Source organism: Micromys minutus (genome assembly GCF_963924665.1).
Source record: "Micromys minutus genome assembly, chromosome: 17".
Classification (NCBI taxonomy): Eukaryota; Metazoa; Chordata; class Mammalia; order Rodentia; family Muridae; genus Micromys; species Micromys minutus.
Window position 1 is genome coordinate 41919671 of NC_137952.1, and position 16071 is coordinate 41935741.

Here is a 16071-nt window from a genome sequence, read left to right on the forward strand (position 1 = left end):
TGCTTTAAGTTTTACTTTGATACACCCCAGAATTATAAACCGGGAAGCACGTTGGGCCTGTTTTGAAAAAAACAGAATATGAAAATAAAATGTCCTTACCTTTCTCCTATGCTGTAGTCTGTCCATCAGGAGTGGGGAGTTTTAGCCATTCGTTTATTCATCCAGTCACCAAGCACTTATGGAGAACTGCTAAATGGGTAGGGACACCGAGAAAGGTAGATTTGAAGATAAGCCTAAAGGACAACATTTTAGATATTTGATTCTAAATGGAATTTTTAGTAACAAATCTGTAACGCAGTCCCAAGAACTACATTAACAGGGTACTAGCTTATCTGGACATCAGATTACAAGGACCCAGAGGTCTAAAGGTAAATTATCTTTCTCGGGCAATAGTGGCACACATGTTATGAAAATAACCAACCACCTGTTTTTTGTTTGTTTGTTTGTTTTTTTTGTTTTTGGATGTAAGACCATCCCATGAAATGAAATTTTATACCTGATACTGTTAATGAGTCTAAGAATCTGATACTGTAGGTCATGGGCCCTAAATGAAACCACACCTAATGACATATTGTTAATCCACAGACCACCTCTTAACAGAGAAAACTCTTTCAATAGATGATAATTAACATGGAAATCTACAACTGAACAACACTTGCATAAAAGATTTTGCAGCACCAAACCCTAAATGGGATATCTGCATCCTACCATATCCCTTAAGACTCAGGGAAGACAAAGAGGTAGAAAGAGGGGTGGTAGATGAGCCCAAGGAAACAGTGTTTTCCAGATACAAGGCTGACACACATATGAACTTACAGAGACTATAACAGCATGCACAAGTGCTGAAGAAGTTTGAACCAGGGAAAACCTCTGCATAGAAAGGGAAGAAAGTCCCACCCCTAGCTGATAAGCTCTTTGCAATTAAGAGCTGGTGGGATGGATGAAGATTAGTTTTCCTCATGCTCAAGAATAATCGGCCAGCATAAACAGGACACTTTGTGGTGTGTGTGTGTGTGTGTGTGTGTGTGTGTGCATACGCACGCTACTCTTTGTTTTGTTCTTTTTAAGAAAGAGAAAGAGCATTAAATTTGATGGGCAGGAGGGGAATCTGGAAAGAATTGAGGGAAGAAAAATTACATGGTCAAATATACTGCAGGAAAAAATCAAAACAAGGAGCAGACTTTATTCTGTACCATTGATAATTCTGTTTTCCCTGGCCCTTCAAAAATAACATGGATTTCTTTACAATCATTATTTCCGACCATACAGTACTAGATTGACTTCATGAGAATGTTTTTTAACTAGTAATGATTTTATTTTTTAAACCATTCATGCATGGGTGTGTGCACATGAGTGTAGTCGCCCATGGAAGCCAGAGATGTCGAATCCACCGGCTCTGGTGTTACCATCAGTGGTGAGCTGCCTGATATGGTGCTGGCGCTGAACTCACATCCTTAGTCCCATAGCCATCTCTCCGGCCCCACAAAGAATGGTTTTAATCTTGGCAGCTTCCTTAACTTTCTGAGAGAAAAGAATAAAAATTTGTATTCTGAAAGGTATCTCTTCCCATTTTTTTTTTTTTACTTCAAACAGTTTATCTAGCATATACAACCTTTGAAATTATAATTTACTGCTTGTGTGTCTTATCTATTCCTGTGTGGTGGTTCCAGTTCTTGACTGCATTAATCTTCATCCATTTACATTTCAACCATGATGTTTATCCATTGTTAACCCATTCATCTGGATAATTCAGGTCAATCTCAGCCTATAGCGGCCTATAGGGAGAATTACACCAAAGTCTTTAAGGGCAGAAGAGGGGAAATGACATTCTGATTTTGATCTTTCTTCAGATCTCTCTTCCACATTGATACAGAAAACGTTCTAAGAGTTAGTTCTTGAAAATCTGGCTTCTTACCTCCCATTTTTACTCTGCAAAGATCAGATGCCCTCCGTGAGTCAGCCTCTGGGTTCCAACTCCTTAAAGATGCATGTTCTCTGTTCTCTGCTTTTCACACTAAGTGGATGTTGCCCTTTTAGACTTTTGTTGCTTACTTTTTAGCTCTGAGGTAGTTTCTGCTTCTTACCTTCCACATTCAGTCCAGGAACCAGCCCTGATGTCCGTGATCGGACCATGTAGTGAACCTACAACTTTTCCGATGGTAGGCCATATCCGCTCCTGACCAAACCCCTTTTGAGTCTTCTGGGCTCTCACGGTAGCTGGCCGATTGTTCTACTGCAGTCGTTCTTAAGCTGCAGCAAAGTGACCCTTGAAACCTTAGGTCAAGTCATGTGACTGTAGGGTTGATAACATGAATGGCTTCCTATTTAACAAATAGAGCCAGGGATCGCCTGTCCATGATGTGGCGATCTGCTTTTATATCCTTAGTGGACTGGTTCAATATTGCAAAACACACGCTGCCCTCGGGACCCCTGCACCTGCTGAGCTGTCTTCTGGAGCTTCCTTCCAGATTTTCGTGGAAGGTATTCCTGTCTTTCACTCAGGTGTCTGCTTAGATGTCACCTTGTCAACAACACCATTCCGGAGGCCATTGCTTCTAGTAGCAGCCACCAACCCTCCCTTTAGCTTGCCAGAAACACAACAGATATTTGTGGGATGAATTAAAGAGCTGTTTTTCATGGAAAGGCATTTAATTTCCTGTTCTATCTACAGGAGTAGATAAGGACTTTATAAAATAATCTTTGTGGCAGAAACGAGTCACTGTCACCACAAAGTGGTGGTTCGTCAAACTTGGAAACCGAAAATTGGAAATGCCCCTGGAATGAATAGCTACGTTGTAATCAAATCATTAACTTTTATAAACAGGCTGTGGCTGGCTGTTAGAATTTTGAGTCTCACTTTTATAAAATACAAGATGATCTTTTGTGTCAAGTTTAAATTATTAGTGTACTTAGAAAACTGCCTTATATTATAAAATGTGTCTGTGTGTACCATATATAGTTATGTAAGTATTGATTTATAGTGTAATAAATCAAACTCATTAGTGTAAATGAGTTTGGCTAGATTAGATTTCATACTATTTATTTCAAAGTTTTGTGAATGTTATTTGTAGGTATGTGAGTATTGTGTGTATATATATATATATATATATATATATATATATATATATATTATATATATATATATATGTATGTATTATAAGTTTTAGAAGGAATTTTTCTCCCAGTACCGTGTCATCTGTGCATTTTAGCTTAATCTCCAAAACAGCAAGAATATGTTAGTGATTTAAAAATATAACACTGTGAAATGAATTGAGATTGCAGTGATTCTCACTTTTTACACCATATTCAGATACTATGCTTTTGTTTGCGTGTCTGCATGGTTAATGTGTGTGTGTGTGTGTGTGTGTGTGTGTGTGTGTGTGTGTGTGTGTGTGTGAACTCACTTGTTCATGTGGGGAGACCAGCAGTAGACTGAGCGATGTCTTTTATCACCCCTGCCTGATGTTTCTGAGACAGCTTCTCTCACTGTACCTAAATACCAGCGGTTCTTTTGGAACCCACCAGGCATGCTCCATGCTATTAGGGGAGTTGAGGCCCCTGTTCGGTGTTTTAACAACCAAGAGTGGGCTTAGAAAGGAGCCCAAGAAAATTTTATTAGAGTTTAAAAGAAAAGTCATGGGATAGGCAGACCATGAATCTTGGCAGCTACCCAGACATGCCCAGTTCTGTAGCAACTGCACAAAGGTAAGCTTTGTGTGAAGGGGAAAAAAGTACATTTTCATTAAAGGGATACTTATTCCTTCTATCTCTTTAACACGATCGTAATCGAATCTACCTTTCTGATAGGTGGTTCCTTGTCTAGATGCCTGGCCAGCCCACCTGGAATGTTAGGTCTTTATCCAGATGTGGGCTTGTTATTTTGGCTAGGAGAAAATAGCTCTGCCTTCACTCGCTCTTGGGGCATCTACCACACGTGGAACTTACGGAGTGTCTAGTTAGCAAGCCTCCTCAATCCACTTTTTTCCTGTCTCCTAGGAATGGGGAATGGGGTTCATATGCCACCACACATGACTTTCCTATGGCTGCTTTAGACTGGGACTTGGGGCCTCATAGCTGCGCAGCAAGCACTTTACCCAGAGACATCTCTCATCCTTCATGTCGAGTATGATTAAAATAAGAGGGAGCTACCCAGTGCGGAATGATACAGAGCACATTATTGATGGGGATTCAGAATGGTGCAGCTACTTTGCAAGACTTTGGGGTTGTTTCTCATGGTTCAACACCAAAGTAGAAGCACCCTTTGTATGAAGAAATGAGAAACAAGCTGCGGTTCCCAACAGTGACTTAGGCACTTCGCAGAAGAAAAGAACCATCTATTGGTACATACATTATCTCAGGTAAGTTACACAATGACTTAAGCTGGGTAAAGAACTCTGAATTGGTCTCAGAGGATTTGCATTTAGGAAGAGGAAGCAGGCAAATGGTTGTGTGGGAATTAGTGGGGGTGGGGCGGGGGTTGTTTGGACAGCAGGGGTATTGTTTTGGGGCATGACTGGTGTTACATGCGTTCATGCATTTCACAAAAACTGCAGAACTGTACTAGAAAGAATGAAGTTTATCGCGTGCGTGCACAATAATAATTATTCTACTTAATTAACAATCTTTATGATTAAAACCACCTATGCTCCAGAATTCAGGCTTTGGTGCGCCCTGAATTGTCCCCGGAGGGTGACAACATCTACGTACTTCTCCGTGTCACTGGACACTGGTTACTGTGGTTTCCTATAGTGACCTTGTCTTGGTTCATGTATCACTTGTAGCATCTCAGACAGCTTGCCTGATGCCAGTAGCAGCTGCAAAGAGCATGGGACTCTTCTCACGCTCTCCTAGACGCCGGCTCAGAGCACGCAAAGTGGCCTTCTAGATGAGCAGCCTGTATCAGCTGAAGCGATGCTGATAAAGACGGGCCTTCTAGTTGTCCGATCCATTCATAAACCAGCTCTTAAGTCACATTGGAGAAAACAATGAGAACCATTTGGACACTGTTTTCAGTATGGGACCTGTTCCAGTGGTCTGCTACTACTATCGAGTGTTCTTGGGTTTGAGGAGTTTACAGTAGTCGGTTGCATCAGTTAAACAACCAAATTATCATTGGGACCATGTTGGGCCAGCTCTTGATAAAGTTTCTCATGGAACAGATGGCCGACCAGTTGTGTGTGGCAAAAGAGCAAAGCAAAATAAATCATTTAAATACCAATCCAAATTCAAATAGCAGGAGAGCTTCAGGCCCTCCAAAGTTCTGGGAAGACTTTGGTCGGTTGGTTGGTTTGCTGTGCTGTGTTTTGTCTTCAGGATGGAAGATAACATTTTATGCTTGCGAAGAGTACGTAGGCAGAGCTTGTTGAGGTCATCATTTGTGTTTTTCTGTTTCTGGATTACCGCGCATCACATGTCTCTGTGTCTCTCCTGTTTGCTCCCTACACCCCTCCGAAGAATCTGTAAACTTAGACTGATGGTAAAATGCACTTTCCTAGCAGAATGTTAGAGGGGAATTATAACACAGTGAAATGAAACAGGTTTTCCTCTCTGGCATTTTTCTGGAGCAGTGGGCTCTTGAGTTTGCCACATTCGTGTTCTTGGTTTAATTTCTCGCAGTGATTTGACAGCAGAAGCAAAGGGGTCAGAAAGGATGGTAACTGACAGCCCACCCGAGGCACAGGCCCGAGATAGGCCTGCCTTGTGTACGATCCCATTTCCTTCCCAGCAGTGAGTTTGGTGGATAATTTTGCTGCTTTGCAAACAAGGGAACTAGGTCCAAGAGAGGTTAATTGATTTTTATTCTCAAAGACAGCTCGTCCTCACTAGCAAAGCCATTCTCTTCTTACTCCCCCAGGCTTTGCTTTGCAATAGTCTTTTCTCTCTTCATTCTTGCTTGAGAGGAGGGGGTGGTGAGCAGCCCCGCTGCTTCTGCTGCCACCCTGTTGCTTCCTGTTTTGCTTCTTGGCTCCCAGGAGGTTTGGCCTATTTCTATACATCTTTCAGGATTCTGTCACTCCTCCATCACTCCTGTCTTCTTCCCTCATGAAGGTGTCAGCTCCAAGGTTAGCACAGCAAGCACACAAGGCTCCCTTGACTCCTGCCTCCTGTCACCAGAGGGAGGTGGGAGAGCAAGACAGAAGGCCTGGCAGAATGAATCACAGAGGCACAGAGGGTTAACATCTTTTTTAAACACAGGGTTAATAACAACAGCTACTACCCAGTCTCGCATTTTCTGTGCAGTCCCATGGTAGCTGCAGGAAGCAAAAATTATGCCCAGTGTTCACAAAGGGAAAAACAGAAGCCCGTACTAGCAATAGACAACTGGAACTAGGGTTTCAACCCCAGGTTCCAAATCATTGGCTATGACCACATTATGCATATCTATATTTTCTGAACTCCCAATTTTATAAATAAAAAAAAAAAGTCTAATGGTCACATAGGCACAGATAAAGGCCTGCTACTTATCTAATATGAATATGTCCTTTTTTGGGGGGGGGGACAGCTTGTTAGGAAAAAGATTGAAAAGAGAGTGGGGGGGGTTATGCTCCATGGAGGTGTGGTGAGGCATGGGGGCAAAGGGGAAGCCTTTGTGGGACCCATGTTGGGAATCCCTTCCCCCTGAGGGACCAGCCACTGGACGGTATAGTACAGAATGGAGTTTATTCAGGGCATGGGGAGGGGAGTTGAGGGTAGTAGAGGCAGAGAGAGAGAGAGAGAGAGAGAGAGAGAGAGAGAGAGAGAGAGAGAGAGAGAGAGACAGAGAGAGAGAGAGAGAAGAGAAGCAGAGGCCAGCCATGAGCACTGGAGAGAGAGAGAGGGAGGAAGGGAATGGGGAGAGGAGGGGTCAAGCAGCCCCCTTCTATAGTGTCAGGTAACTGGGGCGGAGCATACCTGGCTGTTGCCAGGTAACAATGGGGTGGGGTTTACAGAATCCCAACACAGCTAACACATCATAGTTCCTGAACCTCTACGTGTGTGTTGTTTCTAGAGAGACTAGAAATTAGTTTCCAAACAAAACCAAATAACACAAACGTGTCATGGAAACTACAATCCAGTACAGGCTGATGTCATGGAAACGACAGTCAGTACAGGCTGATGTCATGGAAACTACAGTCCAGTACAGGCTGATGGCTTTCGGCGCTGTCCTCTGTGGGCAGCGTCCTATTTTCTGGTGACTGTCCAGTATTTATGACTTTCATTTATGACTTGTTTCTGCAAGCGACTTCCAGAAAGAAGGATGAGTCACAGTGGTGACTCAAGGGGTTTGAGGAGTGGGTGCCCTGCTGCTCAGTCCTCGAAGCCAAGTCACACGTGACCACTGACTCCTCCAGCGGAAGCCAATCTGAATTGAGAGATGGCCATGTAAATTCCACAGTAGATCCCAAGCCCCTGGACCCCAACATAAACAACAATAAGCTTTCTTATTTTTACATCAGTTACATGCACATTAATTATATAACAATATTTGGAAGTTAGTGGGTTAAATAAAATATTTCCTAGAAATTTATTTAACCTTTGTTGTTTTGAATTGCTAGAGGTTGAACATCTGACTTAGTCATGGTAAGTTGTTAAACCTAAGAACTGTGAGAGAGACCAATTAGTCCCATTTTTGAGCCCAAATTGAAAGCAAGCTTTAATTAAATAGTGACCAGGATGATGGACTATGGCCAGGTTAGTTTCTAAGTTACCAGAAAATGTCCACACAGTTTGCAGAGGCTTAAAAAAAGGCAAACCTACAGGGTCACCGTTTTTCCAACAAGTCAGTTAGGGGTCAGCATCTCTCCTGACCTGTTCCTGCCCGTGCACCTTCTGCTGTCGTGTGGCCAAGCACATCCAGGGCAGTTGGGTCGACCTTGGTTAGGGGAACGAAAACCTGTGGCTTTGCTGTCTCCCATAAACAGGAGCCTCCAGCATTTCCAGACGTACGTACCCCCTGACCAGTGGCGCAGACAGGGTAGGGGAACTTGGGCCTTTACAAAGCCAGTGCTTCATCATGGAGCTTTTGCCTTGGCTTTTCCTTGTCTTTCTAGTCTTTTCTAGTTTTCCCCATTGGTAAAAGTCACACAGAGCAGCAGCACAATTTTGAATCGGTAGAACTGATATATCAGATTTCACAATGTTAGGTGGGCATCCTGTATAGCTTATTACCTATGCAGATCCATGGGCCGCTACCACAGACAAAATCCCCAGGTCTCCTGTGCTATTATTCCCTAGGCTCATTGGCCATGTCCCTTTCTCTTCTGTCTCAAGAAGAATCACTCATCTGTGGATAATCACTTCAATATGTCATATGTATGGAATTATGTAGTGTGTATCCTTTTGTGGTTAGCTTTTCTTGCTGCCCTCCCTCAACTCCATCCTGCTTGTTGTCAGTCAACATGTCTTTGCTTTACCCCTGAGTAGTATTCCGTCTTCTTTGTGTATTCGTACTGGTGATGTTTTCAAACCTTAACATTGCACTTGGGACATGAGTTGGGTGCGTTTGTGGTCTCCCCTGTGTCTGTAGGACAGTATTGGTTTCAGAATATGAAGAGGATTGGAAGTCACTGAAAATGCATCCTTCTGTTGCATTTCCAATGGTGCTCCGTCATTTCTATGCTAAGTGGTATGTTTTGGTTTCGCTAATTGTGAAGCAGGTTATTGGTAAATGAATAGGAACTCAGCAAAAAGAGAATAAAATCATACAATGTCCTTCCCATTCCCTTTTGCCAGCCTGTAGGAGGGGTGTGTATGTGTTTCACTAAGAAAAGCTTTAGATTTCTGTCCACAAAAGAAACTTCACATAAGGTTAGACAGCAGGAAACTTCATACCGTCTGCCAGTCGTATTCAGCAGAATAGTTTGAGACTAATTAAATAGCTCATATATATCTTAGATTCCCCCCCCCTCCGGAACTTAAGAAACTTTTTTTGTCAACTTAAGCTTCAAAAGGAGATCAGCTCAGTAAGGTTATGGTAGAAGCAAGAAGCAGGGCACTGGGATGCTTCAGAGCAGATCAGAATGCAGTGACGGGTAAAAGCTAATACCATTTTCAATTAAAATTGCCTGGGGAAATTAGGTAGTCAGAGAATAATTACCTGTGTTGGCAAGCATCCAGGCTTCTGACACCGGGAGCCTGCTGGAATCTTCTATGTAGTTCACTGAGGATCACAGGAAGCCAGGAATGTTTCATTCCTCTGTCATCTCAGACACATATGACTATTGTAGCTGCTTTGCATGGCATTTTAAGTCACGTGCTATAGCTCGAGACCCCATCAAAACAAAAGCCACAAAAAGCCATACCACATTACATCAGATGAGACTTTTCTCTGGCAAAATACAAGTGTCTCTGTGATTTCTGCTAGTAGCTAACAGGACAGTAACTGAAACTGCATAGTAAGAAATGAAGATGCCCAGCCAAGGTATAGTTTTAGCTCCCACTACTGTGTGCAGAAAGCCTCTGCATGCTAATGACCATCAATTACTGTCACTGAGTGGTTGCTACCCGACACACAGGCTTGCCTAGCACATCAGGGAAAATGAGTCACCCATAGCCCGTCCACCTTGGATGCACATGTTCCGACTCAATGTTGTGCTCCTCTCCACAGGGCCTGCGTCTTGGGGTCTTGTGGCATCTGGGCTTCTGTGGGGTCTGAGCTCCAGCCACCATGCTGTCCTCACTGGGGTGGGTGCAGGTCTTCTTTTCCTTCACCAGGAGGAGGTCTATGATCTTCTCTGTAAGGGGGAAGGAACTGGTGGCTTCTCCTACCTTTGCTTTGGGACTAGGTTTTGCTGCATTCCCATTGGTTCACAACTTATCAGTTCATCCTGATGCATAATGGAAGAGGATTGGTATGGAGCAGAGTTGGGAGAGGTGGTTCAGTGGTTAAAAGTAGTTGCTATACTTCCAGAGGACCTACTTTTAGACCCGGCACATCAGCTTACAACTGTCTGTAACTCCAGGGTCAAGATATCCAAAGTCTGTTCTAACCTCTGAGGGCCCCTGCATTACACACACTCACACACATACACACACACACACTCACACACTCTCACACACACATACACACACATTCACACACATACATACATATAAAATATATATAGTATATTTAAAACTTTTAACATGCTAAGGGTTAATGGATATGTAAAACATTTAAATATTTTTATAATTTTGCTCTCTTATTATAATGGCATATATGTTGTCTCTGGAAAACGTCCAGTAACCAACTTAGTTGAATGACAAAGTAGTTAAATTGGTTTATAATCTTATTTAATAATAAAAAAAAAGATTAAGCCCATTTTGTTATTTGGACTCTATGTTAACTAAACAAATTACCCCTCTGCACACATACAGTTGCTTTCTTTTGTTTATTCATGTTCTTCTTTTTCTCTTAGTCTCTGTATGTCTCCACATGATTCTCTTAAAAAATGTCAGTTTTCTTGGCATTTAGTTAGTCTTCTTTTTCTCTTAGTCTCTGTATGTCTCCACATGATTCTCTTAAAAAATGTCAGTTTTCTTGGCATTTAGTTAGTCTTGTATCCATTTAGAACCTGGTGCAGCCTGTGCATTCTTTGGGTTGGGATCACAGGGAAAAGGAATGGGAAGATTTGACCTCTGGTTTCAACTTGGAGTAGTGTATCTGTGATCAGCAGGGATGGTTCCAGGCTGTTGTGGATGGTGCTGTCCCTGGGCTAGGGGTCCTGGGTTTTCTAAGAAAGCAAGTTGAGCAAGTGTGGAGCAAGGTAGTAAAGCAGCACCCCTCCATGGCCTGTGTATCAGCTCCTGCCTCCAGGTTCCTGCCCTGCATGAGTTCTTGTCCTCACTGCTTTTGGCCATGGTGTTTCATAATAGTCAACAAGACATCCAGTTAGCTCTTCTTGTGACATCACTTTCTACCATAGGCTGAGGTGCACAGAAAGCAGATGTATGGCAGGTACTAGGTGCAATGGCATAGTTCAACCCTGCCCCCTCACCCCCCAAGTGTGCACGCACACACACACACACACACACACACACACACAAACACACACAGAGGTATGTGAGCAAAGCCTCTAGAAAGGAAGGAAGCTGGATTTCAACTTTTTCAAACCCCAAACACAGCCCTGTAATTGGTGTCCCGACTTCTGAATGACCACAACAGGAGCTCATAAATGTCACTGAAGTTTTAAGTGGCAGTGGTTAAGAAGTCACAGAACATGGATACATGAAAGAAGCCCGACAGGACTCTATTTTGCTAATTGCAAAGCTTTTACTATCATTCAAGTTTCAAAGGAAAAGCCATCCCTAAAATCCCTCCCACAGCTCCTGTGGAGAAACCCCAGGTTTGTACTTCAGTGTGGCTATCCACAGCCCATGGCAGATGAAGAGGCCGTTACACTTCTTTGCAGTGCTTAGGATGCTTTCTCAGACCTTACGGAGGGACAGATGGAAAGCTGGAGAGCTCTCTGGGTAGGCATTGTCTGCATGGTGCCGGCAGGATAGGCGGAGTGGGAAGGTAGAACCCTTTCTTTCCTTTCATGCTCATAAACCTTGCTGAAGAGGCATACATTCAGAGATCCCTGACGCCAGGCTTACATGATGAAGGGGGCTTGGCACAAGGATCCAGGTTGGATGTAAACAGTAGGAGGGCGCTGTATTTCTGTGGCCGTGGACCTCACGTATGGCATGAGGATGTGTGAGGTAGTGAGCTGGCTTCCTGCTCGCTGTTATGGCGTTTGTCCAGCTGATGTCCCTTCTTGTTGAGTAGCTGCTGGACGGCAGGCTTCGTTTTATTAGGATCCGTACAATATTGGGATGTGGCATTTTATTTAACCATTGAGTTTCTTTTTACCTTGCAGGAAAATATGTTTCTTTTTTGAAAGATCAAAGAGCAGAGAGAAGGTAGACAAATACTCCTAACTTTCATTCGCTGGGTTCCTGTTCCTTTAAGGAGAGACCACATTTAGCCCTTTGGTGCCTAGATTTATAACATCTGAATGCAAAAGGTGGCAGGGGAAAAAGTCAACATTGTCCTGATATGCCAGTGCAAAATGGTTTGTGATGATGGTCATGTAAGGTGTGTAGACGTGGGTTTCCCCACATGCTGCTATACCATGCTTCCGAATAAGGGAAACAGAGAAAAAAAGATGGGAAAAATGCATGTGTGGCCTGAAAGCCTTTGGCTACAAAAATGATAGATCTGGCAGGACAGATATTCCATGAGCTTCTTAGCACTTGGGCTTCTTTCGTAGCGTCAACAAGCACAGGAGAGTTAAGAAATTCAGTGGCTCAGCTCTGGGTGGACCACATAATTATTTCTTCCATTCAACAATGCTTTTCTGAACTCCTACTAAGTGCCAGGGCCTGTGCTAAGTGCACGGGATGCTGATTGTGGTTTTCAGTACACACGTAACCCTCGTCTTCCTGTCAGCTGCAGTATCATATTCATATACAGCTACAAACATACATGTAGTTTAAAAAATACATTAAGTTCCACGAGGGACACAGCACCATCATAATTATCCCTTGTCAGCCCCGTGTTTCCACACCCCCAGTGTTCTCAAGAGCCTGCCATCTGCGGAATACCTGGTTAGCTCCTCTTCTTACCTTTATAAAACGGGAACAGTCATTTCAGAGTTTATGTGTGGGTTCTCCATCTCTGTTCTAGTTAGGATTCCCATCGCTGTGAGGAAACACCTCCATCCTAAGCATCCTGGGGGCGGAAAGGGTATCCTTTGTTACACTTCTGCACCATAGTTCATCACAGACTTGTGCAGGAACTCAAGGCAGGAAGCTGGAGGCAAGAACTCCTGTAGAGCAAATGGGACAGCATCGCTCACTTTACTGCGCATGCCCTGCTCAGCCTGTGTCCTCAGAGAGCCCAGTAACACCTCCCTGCCCAGGGAGGCTCCACTCACGATGAGCTGGCTTCTCCCATATCAATCATCAGCCAAGGAAACACCACAGGCTTTCCTTTGGGCCAATGTGGTGGAGATATTTCCTCAGCTGAGTTTTTCTCTCTCCCCAAAGCATTTCCGTTTGTTGACTGATTCAGGTTAGCATAGGACTAGCCAGCGCAATCATGATTCGATTCGTACTTAGTCTGGCTTCCGGGGAACATTCACTAAATCAGTGAGGACCAATAAACTGTAAGACACCATAAATTACAATCAACAAAGTACTCTACCTTTTCAAATTCTGTACATTATATTCAAATGGAATGTTTTTGTGTATAGTTTTGGGTGAATTTCATACTGTGTCCTAATTTCATCTTTAAAAGGGATATGACTTGCAGTAAAAGTAACATACAGTAGATAAATATTAGATTTAAACCAAATGCCCACCTTCCTCTGCTTTTTTTTGTCCCTCTCCTTTCTTTACTTTCCCTTCTGTGGCACCGTTTCAGAGTCCTGCCCCAGCTTCAGATCATGTTGACCTCCGTGTCTCTGCACAGACCCCGGGAAGCTTCATTGTGGCACTGGAGGGCCACAGGTGCACTCCACTGCTCCGCTCTGCTGACGTGAAGCCTGCGGCCTGTGAATTCATATTCATAGTTGTCCCTCTAGAATCATATTTCCTGCTTTGTATTTCTCGACACGGTCGTTGTGGACGTCCCCTTTCTGGTATGCTTCAACCACTCCATCCACAGAGGCGGATGGTCAGATCTCAGATTCAAACAGTCACAGGCGGCATTTTCCCAGTTCTCGATCACCTGCTTTCATACTTCGACCTGCTCTCCACGTGACAGTGGGCTTTCTCTTACTTCTGATACTTCCTGAAACTTTTTCCTGCTACAAACTGGAAAGGACTTAATGTTAAACTTAGCTGAACCAGAATCTGAATACCAAACCCCAGTTTGATGCAAACAGCCTGTTATTAAAGAAAATATGGAAACACAAGAGAAAAACATTTTTTTTGCTTATAGTTACAATTCACTGTATATCTGCAAATACACTTCCATTGTGAATCTATTCTGTTCGGCCCTTTACTCCCTGGAAATATTTCTTCCCTTGATAGTTCATGTAAGGACATCTAAAAGAGTTCTTGAAGTTACAGGTCACCCAAGGTCATTTTCCTATTAGCCGGGAAAAGATTGTCTAATTATTTCTGAAGATCATAGATAACCTTGCTACTTAATTATTGAGTGTTTGCTGAGGGATAACACTGTTGTTCAGCGTGTTTAAACTGTGAAACATGTAGCAGTAAATGTCTCTAGTTTGATGACTTATAATCTCTATTGTCTAAATCAAGTGTCATTAGTAATTTAATACATCCTCCTGCCTCCTGATGTGCCTTAAGAGCTGCATACTGGATTTCGATTCTGAAATCAGTGAGTGCTTAGGTATGCGAGAAGGCTGAAAGGGCTTCACACTCACCTTTGCCTGTCTGCTCCTGCTTTCTTTGCAGGGACGGTGCCCAGGGTTTGATCAGGTAGACGCCCCTTGCTGCTGTTCCCAACTGCCCGGTGAGTACCCTACCTTGTCACCTCTGGGGAAGAATCTACTTGCAGTGTCTGTTAAAGATGGGGCATGGCTGTTTACCTAGGTGTGGTGCAGAGGCTAACGGAGTCCTGCTGCTGACCTGGCTGCCGCTAGCCTCTCTTTCATTGTCTTCTTGCTGATGTGGCAGTGCTGACTGGCCTTAGAGAGATTTTGGTGTCACTGAGCACAAAGACTTGTCATAGTTTAAGACTGCTACAGGTTTTGTTTAGCAGATTCCCACCTTCATGAGAAAGCACAGCTCTGTCCACCCACGAGAGGAGAAGCCTTTATTTTTGAGGCAGCTGTCTGTGGGAATGACACCAGGTAATTCCTTCCATGCCCTTCTGAGTTTCCCACAGATCCTTCCCACAGTGCTCAAACAGAACTATCTCCGTATGGCCGGCTTGTTTTACTTCTAGATGTACACAAATCAGTGCTTTAAGGTAGCACCAGATCCCTGCCAAAGATGAGAGGCTACCTCCTTCTGACCCCTTCATCAAATTGCTGTTTTACAATTGCTGTTACAACATTTCACTGTCTGCCTCTTCTTCCTTTAAGAGGCAGGAAGCTATTTGTCAGCGATTCCCAGGCATCAGCGACGTCCCTGCGCCTCCCGATAGCTGCACTCTGAGCACAGGGCTTCCGTCATCACTCTTCTTCGAGACACTGTACCCCAGGCCAGGTGTGGCATTAGCTCCTGGCACTGACCCTGGCTGATTGTCTTCCGGCCTCTCTGTGAGGGCAAGGAAAAATTGCATAACCTAACCGTGTCCAAATGGCCAGTCTTTAATGATATAAGAAGATCAAGAAAGTGGATTTATTATTGTATGTTCCTACCTATTTTTAGCCCAGTGTGCTATATTTTACCACCCGCTGAAGGATGACTCATAGGCTTCTCTTCATAGGCACTGTCCAGTTAAGGATGCTGAGTAATTTTAGAGACTTTAATCGGTGTAAATGGACACATCATTTGTTCTCTACCCTGTTTCCATTATATCCTGGATTATCCACTTTCCCCATATTTACTGACATTATCCCATAGTGACATTACCCTCAAATGGGTCATTCTTTGGTTAACTTTATAATGTACTGTGTTTAATGAATAGATAGTAGTGTCAAGAGTCACAGCAGCACCGGAATGTAGGAGTGGCCTGTCACATATTTTAAACTCAAGGAGAAATGCTTTTGTAGCAGTTGATGAGAAAGAGACTTGGGTGACCTTAGTTAGAACAGCAGGCATTCTGTAGGGCTTCTTCCTTCTCCATCTTTGATTGGACTTGGATCCCCAGTTGCTGGTTGATATCTTTGTGTTAACTACTCTTGCCTTTATGTCCAAAGAGAGTTTTTTTTTTTTTTAATATACCTTTACCCTTCTCCCTCCCCAGGAGCTCCTAAAAATAAAAGCCTTTGGTCTAACTTAAGCATCATTCAATAGTAAATTCCTATGAATTATGATTCCTTAAAAAATATGGAATGAACTCCAAGTCTTTGTATAGTATATTGGATAGAGCATCTAGGACCTGGAATCTGAGCATTGCTGGTTTTGTTTGGGGATTTTGCTTTAGGTCCTAGGGTTCCAACAGTGAGTGTTTCAGACAGCACACTGGTCCAAGTGGTCTTTAGTCTCTTT

General features: G+C 43.4%; 1 protein-coding gene across 5 annotated transcripts in view; it reads left to right on the forward strand.

Moving 5' to 3' along the window:
• The window catches only part of PLCB4 (phospholipase C beta 4), a 354199-nt gene that overhangs the window by 134257 nt on the left and 203871 nt on the right, over window positions 1-16071 (forward strand). For 3 of the 5 annotated variants that reach the window (XM_080931463.1, XM_080931462.1, XM_080931465.1), the window contains exon 3: window positions 14368-14425. The exons of the other annotated variants lie outside the window; for them this stretch is intronic. The gene's annotated coding sequence lies outside the window, so the exon portion shown is untranslated. The remainder of the gene's footprint in view (window positions 1-14367; window positions 14426-16071) is intronic. 5 annotated transcript variants of the gene reach the window in all.